The sequence below is a fragment of the Cnephaeus nilssonii genome, assembly GCF_951640355.1.
Source record: "Cnephaeus nilssonii genome assembly, chromosome: 9".
In the NCBI taxonomy this organism is placed as follows: domain Eukaryota; kingdom Metazoa; phylum Chordata; class Mammalia; order Chiroptera; family Vespertilionidae; genus Cnephaeus; species Cnephaeus nilssonii.
The window spans coordinates 56874833-56887081 of record NC_137080.1 but is presented as its reverse complement, the minus strand read 5'-3'; the positions used below and the strand labels follow the sequence as shown (position 1 = coordinate 56887081).

Sequence of the window (12249 nt, the reverse complement as noted above, 5' to 3'; positions counted from 1 at the left end):
AAAGAAATTGGTTGGATTAATTTAAAAATTATTTGTCTTGGTCTTAGTGTTTTGTGCTATTTTTATCATCTGTGTTTATTCCTTAAGAAACAGGCACTTTTTCCACACAACAAACTAAATCACATAATAAGAGAGACTCATTTAGATAGAATCATCTTTCATCCTACCCCAACATACCAAGCATTCTCACTCAAGTAATCTCTGGTTGGCTCTCCTTTCTTCAATAGTACTCACCATGGCGCGCGCGCGCGCACACACACACACACACACACACACACACACACACACACACACCTGTCTCTCCCACCAGCCTCTGTACCCTCTTGACATAGGGACTAGAGGGGTAATATGTGCCCCATGGAAGATGCTTAATATTATTTTTATTCTTTCTAATGTACATTTACTTTTTTATATTTTAGTAATTCATAAATAAAGATACTTCTTCCAATAAATAGCATGTTATACTTTAAATGGCAGCCTTTTTTTCTTAATGGCATGTAAAATAATCATGCATCTGAAACTTGGTAGTGTCTTATACTCAATGAAAGATGTTGCTGAACTGTACCTAATGAGAGAGATTCATAAAGGGTTTGGGGGAACCTGTTAATGTAGTTTAGTTAAAAATACAAAGAGTAAGTGACCAAATGATAGAAATTCAGAACATGGAGTGGGAAAGAACTTCCCTAAAAATTAAAGAAGTCAGGGTTACAATTCCAGTGGTACATATTTGTTGAGCATTTATTTGCCAGGCACTGTTCTTGGTGCTGTGAATATAGAGGTGAACAAAACAGCCCTGTGGAACTTATGTCATAGTAGGGGAAACAGACAATAAACTGAAAATGAATGTATACTGTCAGTTGATAAAAAGTGCTCTGAAGAAAAAACAAAGTGGCCTGGAAAAAAATAGGGAAGGGAAGTGGAGGGAGATTGCCATTTTAGATGAGGTGATCAGGGTAGTCTTTGAGGAGGTGGCCCTTGCACAGGGAAGGAAACAATGCAAGTGAGATGCCTCCTGGGAGCAGAACCCTCTGGAAAAGGAAGGAGGAAGTGGACCACTCCAGAAAACAACACACGTGCTGCCCGTGTTTGAGACCAGAAAGGAGGCTATTGTGCTGTAGCCAGGGAGCGTGTAGGAGAGTTCCAGGAGGTGAGGCAAAAAGGGCTTTAGGGGCCTATCATGTAGGCTTTAGAAGTCACTATAGGGATTTGGCTTCTATCCTGAACCATGTGGGAACCTATCAGGAGTTTTGAACAAGGAGTGACATGGCCTGACCTATGTGTGGGGTTGTGCACTGCTGTATGTGGGTGGGGGTGAGGGGAGAATAGGGTGGGGGTGGGCAAGATGGAAACAGAAAGAATAATAAGTAGGCTACTACTGTAATCCAGGTGAGAGGTGGTGGTAGCTGGGAACAGGGAGGTAGCAAATTTCTGGATAAATTTCAAAGGTAGAACTGTCAGGATTAGCTAATAAATAAATGAATAAATTAGGTATGGAATATGGAAGAATGAAATCAACGGTGATGGCAAGATTTTTGACCTAAGCAACTGGTAGAATGGAGTTTCCATTTACTAAGATGGGGAGGAGTGTGGGAAGAATGGTTTGGAGAATAAAAGAAAAACACAAGAGCTCATTTTGGTTGTATTAAATTAGGGATGTCTAGTAATATTCAAGGGGTGATGTCTAGAAATGAGCCTATACTTTGGCAAAGAGGTAGAAGATGGAAATATAAATGGGGAGACATGAATACACATGTGGAATTTTAGGATATATAAAATCTTCTAGACTGTAGATTGAGGGTATAGGGTGGGAGTGGGGACAGAGAGACGGAGCCTTGGGACAATCCAATGCGAATGATCAGGGAGAAGAGGAGGAAGCAGGAAAGGAAGCGGAGAGGAGCAATCAGGAAGGTGGATGGGAATCAGGACAGAGTAGGGTCCCAGATTACAAGTGAAGGATCAAGAGAGGAATAATTTTGTCAAATTCTACTGATGAATAAGATAGAGACTGAGATGTGGCAGTTGCTTTTTGGAAGCAAGGAGGTTACTAGTGACCTTTACCAGAGATGATTCAGTGGAATGTAAGGACAAAAACCTGGTTTGGAACAGTTAAAGGAAGAATAGAAGGAGAAATGAAAATGAAAAACAGCAATTACAAACCACTCTTTCCAGAGGGATACAGACATGCAGTGTCAGCCAGAAAAGGATACAGGATCAACAAGAGGTTCTGTTTTATTTTAAAGGCAGGAGATACAGCATATTAATACTCATTAGGAAAGGGTACTCAATCTCTTAGATCCTTCTCTCTAGTCTCTCTGAATTAATTAATACAACTGGGGGGAAACATGCAATTGAGGTCAAAATTTGGCATCCATTCAGTTAAACTCTGAAAGGAGTATCACTTATAGCTTTCCATTGCTCAAAAGGATCTAGAGAATCAGTTTTTTAAAAACTATTCTGATCTGCTTTGTTTCTTAATAAGTAACATTCAGGGAAAGGGGGTGGTATTTTCACATACTTTTAATTAGAAGTAGAAAATGAAAGAGTGCCGTGTGCCAGCAACATTTGTTCATTTCAATATTAAATCACATCGACAACAGAAGAACAAGGCCATATTCTAAAATGAAATAATCCCATCACTATGCTCCTCTTCTGCAATATCAGAGCTGACAGATAACAGTCTCCTCCTGACATCTGCTACAGTAGACGGCTGGCAGCAACGTGCACCACGTTGATTCTATTTACTGTAGAAGAGCTACACTGAGTTAATGAGTGTTCTAGCCCAGTGGTTCAGGGTCCTGGCTGTGCATTTGATTTACCAGGGCCTGTGGCCCACCCTAGAGATTATGATCCATTTGGTCTGAGTTGGCAAGCAGACGTGGGTACGTTTTAAAACATCCCCAGGTGATTTTGATGTGCATTGGGAGCGGAGAACCACTGCCTAGCATTTAAGCTTTTCACCTCAAGGTGAAGAAAAAAAAAGTCATAGCTGACTATGAGTAAAAGGCTTGAAATTTGATCTAATCTCCAAAACAGAACACAGGAAATAGCAACCCTCACTCAAAGTAATCTACCGTAGAATTCTGCTCTACCATGGAGAGCACACTCCCACAACTCTGCTTGGGTGGCAGCTCCATGCGCTGCCCAGTGAAAGAGGGAGGGTGACTTGGCATCTGTGGGCAGGATTTTTCTTTTCCCCCTAGTGACTGAGATGACTATTGAAGCCCTCAGAGCATTCAGAAACAAATTGGTTTTTCTTTGTTCTTTAGACTACATTTGACAGCAGGGTGGAAGGGGAAGCGAGGCTGCCATGAAGCTTATTTTAGGCGTGTGCTGGAGGGAGGGCAAGAAAGAGGAAGACGCAACTGTGAACAAGAAAACACAAGGAGAACAAGAATGAAAAGGACAAAAACTCAGCTGAAGCCAGATCGCTAGTGGCAAACTCACTTTTGGGTTTAACTGCCCACCTAGTTCAGATAACAGTCGAGTTTTTGCTTGAACCACACACATTGTTTATTATATCTATTTTTTGTTGATAACAGCAGAAGGATATTTTTTCCTCTGGATGGAACAGAGTACCACAATGAAGATCTTGAACTAAATTCGGACTTTCATGCTTTTTTTTTTTTTTTTTTTTGGTGAACATATCAAGATTTTATTGTCATATGATAAACCAAAATATGAAGCTTAGAACTGGATCACTTGACCCTTTCTCTTCTTATCTCCTCCCAGTTCAAAATGCTTGCATCTCTTAATGGCCAGCATTCTCATAGGTTTGCAGTTAGGCTTAACACATTCAAGCCTCAGCACAATCTTCTTTGTAGTTTTGGCCTTTTTTCCGGAAAATCGGCTTAGTCTGCCCGCCATAGCCACTCTGCTTCCTGTCATAAGGCCGCCTTCCCTGCGCTTACAGAGAAGCCTTGCCCTTCTTGTACGGTGTCACTAGGTGGGGTAGATGCTTGCCACACTTCCTACGGAAAGTTCGGCGGGTTTTAGGAACGTTCACCATGTTTGTGAGCGCTATCAGCAGGGAAAGGAGGTCTTTCATTTCCACTCAGAAATTTGATTTATAGGGACCAGAAAACAAAAAATGCACTCTAATCAAAACAAAAATAAGGAACAAAGTTAAAGAACAAAAATGCACCCTCAATTTCACTGTCATTGCTCATCTATGTTTCTGTTACTCAATTCATTGCTCATACATAAAAGGGCTTCCATGTGAGCATGACTACAGAATAGATGCATCCCGGCCTCCCATCTACCATCTATCTGTTTCTAGTTGCACGTCAGATGCAGATGGGATTGCCACACTCAATCACACTCCTCGGCTGCCTCGGGGCACATTATCTTCATCAGCCCCTCCTTATGATACTTACTTTCTTGGTTAGTTCCCTTCCTTTCAGATCCTATTCCCTTACCCCACCCTGACACCCATGCTCATACATTTAAGGTATTTTCTCCCAATACATACTATCTACCTTTATACATGTACTAGAGGCCCAGTGCATGGATTCATGCACACTGATGGGGTCCTTCAGCCTGGCCTGTGCCCTCTTGCAATGCGGGACCCCTTGGGGGTTGTCAGGCTGTTGGTTTTGGCCCGATCCCCACAGGCCAGGCTGAGAGACCCCACCGGTACACAAATTCACGCACCGGGCTTCTAGTATGCATATAAGATCTTTGGTTAATCTCTTTTTCCCTTCCCCCCTTCCCCTTCCCTCTTAGGTTCATCACTCTGTCCCATGTTCCCATGCCTGTGCATTGAGTGTCTGCCCCTCTGGTGGTCAGTGCACATCATAGCTACCAGTCGAATGGTTGAATGGTCAAATGATTGGATGGTTGCTTAGGCTTTTGTGTATATAGATTAGTTTGCTAGGGCTGACATCTCAAAGTACCACAGACTAGGAGACTTAACCAACAGAACGTTATTTTCTCATAGTTCTGGAGGCTAGAAGTCCAATATAATGGTATAACCTGGATTTATTTCTTCTGAGGCCTCTCTCCTTGGCATGTGGATGAATGTCCTCTATAGGAAGCAACCGATAAATGCATGAATGAGTATAACAACAGGTTGATATCTCTGTCTCTGTCTCTCTCTTTTCCCTTTCCTCTCTAAAATCAATTTAAAAAAGAATAAATGAATATATTAACTGCCTTTAAACTTATAGCACTTAGAAATAATTTTTGCCTTCTTGAATTTTATTTGCTTGGATACAAGATTCAAAATGTTTCACAACATAATACTTTTGCTTTAAAAACCTCAGCCTGAAGTAAACTTTTTAAAAATTTTTCTTTATTGATTAAGGTATTACATATGTGTCCTTATCCCCCCATTACCCTCCCAACCCCCACTCATGCCCTCACCCCCCTGTTGTCTGTGTCCATTGGTTAGGCGCATATGCATGCATACAAGTCCTTTGGCTGATCTCTCCCCTTTACCCCCACCCTCCCTACCTTCCCTCTGAGGTTTGATGGTCTGATCCATGCTTCTCTGTCTCTGGATCTGTCTTAGTTCATCAGTTTGTGTTGTTCATTATATTCCATAAATGAGAGAGATCATGTGATATTTATCTTTCTCTGACTGACTTATTTCACTTAGCATAATGCTCTCCAGTTCCATCCATGCTGTTGCAAATGGTAAGAATTCCTTCTTTTTTCCGCAGTGTAGTATTCCATTGTGTAGATATACCACAGCTTTTTAATCCACTCATCTGGTGATGGGCACTTAGGCTGTTTCCAAATCTTAGCTATGGTGAATTGTGCTGCTATGAACATAGGGGTGCATATATCCTGAAGTAAACTTTTAAAAGTATCTGGATTAGAAGGTGTGAGATAAGACTGGATAACTATGAAATAAACTAAGCTTATTTTCTGCTCATATTCATTGCTCAGTCTGTCGTAGCCTCCTGAGCATGACGGGATTGTAGGGGCCACACACTTAGATACTTCCGCTGGTGATGGAAAGGGGCAGGAGATGCCATAGCTTCCATGTCTCTACCTTATTTAAGGCAAGGGATCTGCTTTTAGTGAAAAATCCAAGTACAAGCATGCTATTTCCACCAAAAGATGCTTTAAAACTTCTTCCAGCCCTCAATGACAGCACCCAATGACAGAAGAGGGTACAGAACAAAGAACGATGGAATATACTCAATTCAGAGATACACTGCTGCTTCCTGCAAACAGAGAGAAAAGTCCTTTGGGAACTTATTGGCAGCTGGCTCTTTTTCTTTTTTTAAGAGAGAAAAAAACTCCTTGCTAATACAATTGATAGAGTTATAGTTGAAAAGAAATTTGTGTATGTGCATAAGAGTGAACGTTACGTTCTGCACGTGAAAATGTATAGTGGCTCCGGAGGAACAAACTAAAGAGCAGCAGGTCCTCTTAGTCTGAAGGACCATGGGATCTGGGCTATCCCAGGGCAGAGACTATTCCCTAACTAAGCATGTTAAACTCACGGCCCACAGGCTGCATGCCTTGTTTATTTGGCCTTTGAGTGTTAGCCTTTGAGTTTGACATGCTTGCCCTAGACTCACCAGGTCTTTATGAGAAGGAAATAGGACGCCTGTGGCAAACACCACTGCCATTCGTTTGAAGTCCACTTTTAGGTTAATAATTTAGTGAAACATAGTGCTTTTCATAATATGAGTTAGTGCAGCCATTCTCAATGAATCCTTTACAAAGTCTAGAGTAAGCAAAATTTCTTGTCATAGATCAAGGTCTCTTAATTAGAGTCCTGTGGATAGACATGCATGAGATCGTTGGGTCAAGGTTGAAGATCTATGCAAAACTCCATGTCTATCCATGAATTTTCCTAGGTAAGGGGTCCATAGTTTCTTTAGACCCTCAAAGAGATCTGCAATTCAAAAAAGGTAAAAACAAACAAACAGTATTTTGGATAAAAATAAAAACTTGGCAGGTCCTACCTCATTTGCTAATAAAGATTCTAGTGCTCAGAGCAAGAAAACCCTGGTAAATAACCCACATATAAAAATATGCATTTACAGGCTTGTTTCTGTGTGAGCTTTCTACATGTCACACTATTTTCATAGGAAAGAAAATTCATAACAGAGTATAGTATAAACATGTTTTCCAAAATCATTAGACTCAAAAAGTGTCCATCGATTATAAATCTTTGCTTTCTAAACATGTCCATTCATTTCTTGTGCAAGAACAAAATCACCTGTGCTGCACATTCAGACTCCACCTGTAAATACAGATCTTAGGAAAACTAGCCCCAAAGGAATAGCGCAGTAGAGACTAGGTCTACTGCCTTGTCTCATTTAGGTTCTGGGCATCAACCCCAGTGTTTTTTCATAGCTACGCAAGTGTCATGACTACCACAAGCCTGAATGTGACACTGAGACCTGTGAGTGTGAACAGTGCAATGAGTTACATATGGGGAAGAAGGAAAAGGGAAGGGAAGAAGCAAAGAGAACAACGGATAGTCCTCACTAAAGACAAGAAATTTACAAAAGGCTATTTGGATACTAGAAGTAATATTACTTCCATTCCATACTAAGGTAGAGAAAAGTTTGGCAAAAAAAAAGGAGAATAGAGAGGAATAAGGGTGTGTGTGTGTGAGTGTGTGTGTGTGTGTGTGTGCGCACACACACACATAAAGGACAAATGATGTGGAAGAGATGCAAGAAGAAAAAGGGTGTCAAATTCTTAATTGTGCTTAGGGAGTAGAGGCCCCTTTATCAAGTAACAAACACAGTCCCTGCCTCCTGTGACAGTGGAGGTAGGGCAATATTATTTGGCCAATGTCGTGATGATAAATCAGTTTATTTAGGATAACCCATTTTCAATATATGTCTCTATGGCCTACAAGTGAGGCATTGGGTATGTGGTGGGGAAAAAACAAAAAAGCACCACAGGCTATTGTCAAGTCAGATGCTGCCTAAAATGCCACTGGGAGGGGGCGGGGAAAGGCGTCACATGTAGTCATTGACTCATCTACGGAGCTGGGTCCTCAGGATGCAGCGATGAATTAAGTTGCAGCGGGTCCCTGCCCTTCAGCAGATGAAGTTCACATTGAGCAAGGGAGTGTTGGGGCACCTGTAGTTAAAATAAATTATAAAGAAATGTAATGGCAACTTTAATTTGTCAACCTGGCTGGGCCACGGTGCCCAGCTATTTGGTGACACATTATTCTGGATGTTTCGGAGAGGGTGATTTCTATAAGATTTACATTTAATTTGCTGGACTTTGAATAAAGCAGATTGTCCTCAATAATAGATGAGTCTCATCCAGTCAGTTAAAGGCCTTACCCTGAGCAAGTAGGAACTTAGCGGCAGATGGCAGATTTGAACTGCAAGCACAGGCTCTTGTCTGGGTCCTTAGCTGGCCAGCCCACCCTGCAGATTCTGGACCTGCCAGCCTCCAAAATTGTATTAGTCAATTCCTTAAAATCTCCCTCTCCCTCTCTCCCTCTCTCTCTCTCCCTCCCTCTCTCTCTCTCTCCCTCTCTCTCACACACACACACCCTATTGGTTCTTTTCCCCTGGAGAACCTTAACTAATACAATAATCTAGTAAACTAAACTAATCTAACCTAAACTAAAGCAGGTATGAAGTTACACTGCTGATGTCATGTAGAAGACTACGCATATTCAGTCAAATCTAGCAGGAGACAGACTGTCCTGGAGTTACCACTTAGGGGCCAATAGGGAGACTTCCACAAAGCTACTTTCTGCTGAGGGTGCTAAGAGAGTAACAGTGGGTGACCTATCTGCCAAGGACTGATGAGTTATTTTAGGAGGTTAGGGCATTTCTTAGGAGTAATACTGCTCCAACTTCAGCATATAGCCTTGAAAACATGTTGTTTACCTACCATGAATTGTCTCATTGCTTTTAAAAAGATAATTACATATTTTGTTAGAGAATAATGCTTTTCCAGATTTGGGAGCATAGCAATTCTAAAAGTCCAGGTATTCTAATGAGAAAGAGGGTTCTTGCTAGAAATGTAGAGAATTATCCAGGTCCGGTATTCTTTTTGATTAATGAGGGCCAACTCCATGGCAGAGACTGTGCAGGGGCTGAGGAAAATAGAGAGGATATGGTATTTGGTAAGCATAAAACCTTCTTAGAGAAAAAAATGCGTAGATGCCCAAATATTAAAATAGAGTTGAAGAGTTTAAAAATCATGCAAAACAGCTATACAAGGCAATATACTTAGCAGCATATGTTCTTAGGTGAGTAAGTTTTAAAGGATGGTCAAAAAAGGTGAGGAAAAGCTCTCCTTGGGCTGCAGTGCTTGGGAGAAATTGGAGCTTGCCAGAGCCTCCAAATGGAACCTGTAGAATTAGGGGTGACCTTGACATGGAGGAGGACATTTAGGGTAGTCTTTAGTTTAATATGACCTGAAACACACACACAGACACTCACACACACACACACACACACACACACATTTTTAATGTGACTATCAAAAATGTGGTAGAAGCCCTGGCTAGGTGGCTCAGGTGCTCGGAGCATCATCCTGTACACCAAAACAGTTTTGGGTTCAATTCCCAGTCAGGGCACATTCCTAGGTTGCTGGTTCTATAATCCTCAGTTGGGACGCGCATGGGAGGCAACCAATCGATGTTTCTCATATCAATGTTTCTCTCTCTCTCTCCTTTTATCTCTCTAAAAATCTAAATATATCCTTGGGTGAGGATTTAAAAAATGTGGTACAAGTAAAACAAAAAACTATGCCAGTAGAGAAAAATTATCTTAGTTTCTGGGTTGAATGAAAACAATATTGTAAATTTAAAAAATATTTTGATATATTCCTTTTTTCCTTTTCTCACATCATTATGACTTAGAATGAATAGATGATTAGGGATATTTTATTTTTTATAAATTGCATGGAACATAAATCAAGTTTTTGTCTGAGGCCATAAATTATTACTTTACCTAGCAATATTCTCAAGTTATTAAAGATGGTATGCAATTTGTAAGGAGTCTAAATTTTGTAAAAACGATAACTACTTAATGTTTAATTACATTTGTTAAATCCTGATGGCCCAGCTACAAAGAAAAAACTTGTTTACAAATAACTCTTCCTATTTTAAATAAATCCCCCACAATATTGGAATAAGGTAATAATATAGCAAGAGCTCTTGGTTCATGCCAGCTGAGCAATGTTTCATGACGTTACTACAAGTGCCATATTGTTAAGTGATGATGGGCCCCCTAATGATTTGCATTCTGAGCTGATTCTGGGTCTTGTTTCACTCAGTCATTCCTTGCCCTTCCCTCACTCTGCTCTGTTCCAGGGAGGTGAGAGTGGGGTAATGATCACTGTAGGTTACATTCAAAGGCCTCTGTACCATCTGGTTTCTGGCTGGGTTTGGTCAGCAAGGGCACAGGCGGGAAAGGGTAGAAAGAAGCGGGAAGCTATTTCCCTTCCTCCCTTTGTGCCTCAAGTCACTAAAGCACAAACCTCAGCATCATAAATCTTCCCATTTTCCACATTTGCCTTATGGACAATGCTTTCTGGAATACATACTACTAGAAGAGAAGGTAAGACAATGTCTTCCTAAAGTTAAAATAATAATAATAATAATAATAATAATAATAATAATAATAATCTACACTAATAAAAGAGAAATATGCAAACTGACCATACTTCTGCAACACCCAACAGCCAATCAGGAGTGAATATGCAAATTAACCCAACAAAGATGGCGGGTTAATTTGCATACACAGGCACGGAGCAGCCGGGCGGGGCGGGATACTTGCTATGAGGGGGAGGGCGGGGGTGGAGGGAGCTATAGGAGCGGTGCTTCGGCCGGAGCAGAGAAGACTGAAGGCTCCGGCTGGAGCGAAGACGGAAGGTGGCGGCGAGATTGAAGGCCTGGGTCCCGGATGCCAGAGGAAAACCGGTGCCAGCAGCAAGAGGAAGGAAGGCCTATTGATAAATCTTCATGCAACGGGCCTCTAGTAATAATAATAAATGAATAAAACAAAATAAAATAAACCAAAATGCAAGTCAGGGTAAGAGAACCTAGCCTGCAAACAAAATTTTTATATTTTCTTAGCAAACCTCAAAGGATCCTTAAGAACCTTGGAGATGGTTGGAGGTAACAATCACAATTATTTCTAAATCTTCTCACCAAAGCATCTCTATTGGGAGTTACTCTAACGCTATCAGGCTTTAATCACTATTTTTTAAAGTTCTTCCACTAATAAAAATTACCTTTCCTGTGAGAGACTAAGAAAGATGTTACCATGTGTTCAGTTTATGGTATTTCCATAAATTTCAAAGAAGGCATTGGCCATATTCAATAAACTGATTATCTTCCAAACAAATAGCATGATTCTCTGTATCACAGTTGATGCAACTAATCACAGACCATGCTCTTATATCAACCACAAACTTCATTCTTTTCCTTCCGAAAGACATACACACCTCCCAAATATTGTTTTCTCTGTATACGAATCTTACTCAATAGGATATTTATCATTGGAGCACTATTTTTCTTTCCTTTCTTGGCTATTTCTGGTTGAATTATTTAAGCTGTTTGGAACTATTAAATTCCCTTAGGAAATAACTATTGATCTCCATTTAGAGCATGAAGGTGACTCTCAAGCACCTTTCCCTAGCACTTCTGAGAAATGCAACGTAAGGAAGCAAGGCTACAAACCCCAGCTCAAACTGAACACTAAACAAGCAGTAGACCATATCCTAACAAGAATCACTGAGGCCATCACTTTGTAAACTGTGGAAGAATAGTTCAATGAATTTTAGTTTCTGCATGCCCAAAGCATGCGTTTTTAGTGACTGAGCCTGTGAGTCAGTATTAAAGGGTTTGAGATCTACACTTAATTAACATATTTTTTCTATGACATTCTACATATCTGGAAGGATTCATATGCATTCTAAAATATTCTTGATCATTCAGACCAGTCCTGCCTCAGATAACTTAAGTTGTGATATTATCTTTTTGTCAAAAGATGAGAATACTATTTACCACCACTTGTTTTCCACTATGTAGAGATGGTGGGATTTTCCCCTGGGTTCTGAAGTCTACGTTTGATGTTCCAAAAAATACTTTAAATTTAGAACTTGGTAAAATAAATGTTTCCTGGGATTTTTTATTATGAGGAATAAAAAAAGAAGGGCTGACTTTCATTATAGGTCTAATGAAAAAATGCCGCTGGCTAGTCACAGGCTTCTGATGGTAATGAAAAGGCAAACATTCAGTTGATCAAGTAAACCTCAAATCTGTATTGATGTCTATAAGAGAAGGACTTGGAAGTTAGA

General features: G+C 40.5%; 1 pseudogene across 1 annotated transcript; it reads right to left on the bottom strand.

Annotated features, from left to right (window-relative positions):
• Positions 1 to 3684: 3684 nt before the first annotated feature.
• LOC307104831 (ribosomal protein eL42-like) lies at positions 3685 to 4006 on the bottom strand (annotated as a pseudogene). The gene has a single exon. The product of its transcript is annotated as a ribosomal protein eL42-like (transcript).
• Between the last annotated feature and the right edge of the window lie 8243 nt (positions 4007 to 12249).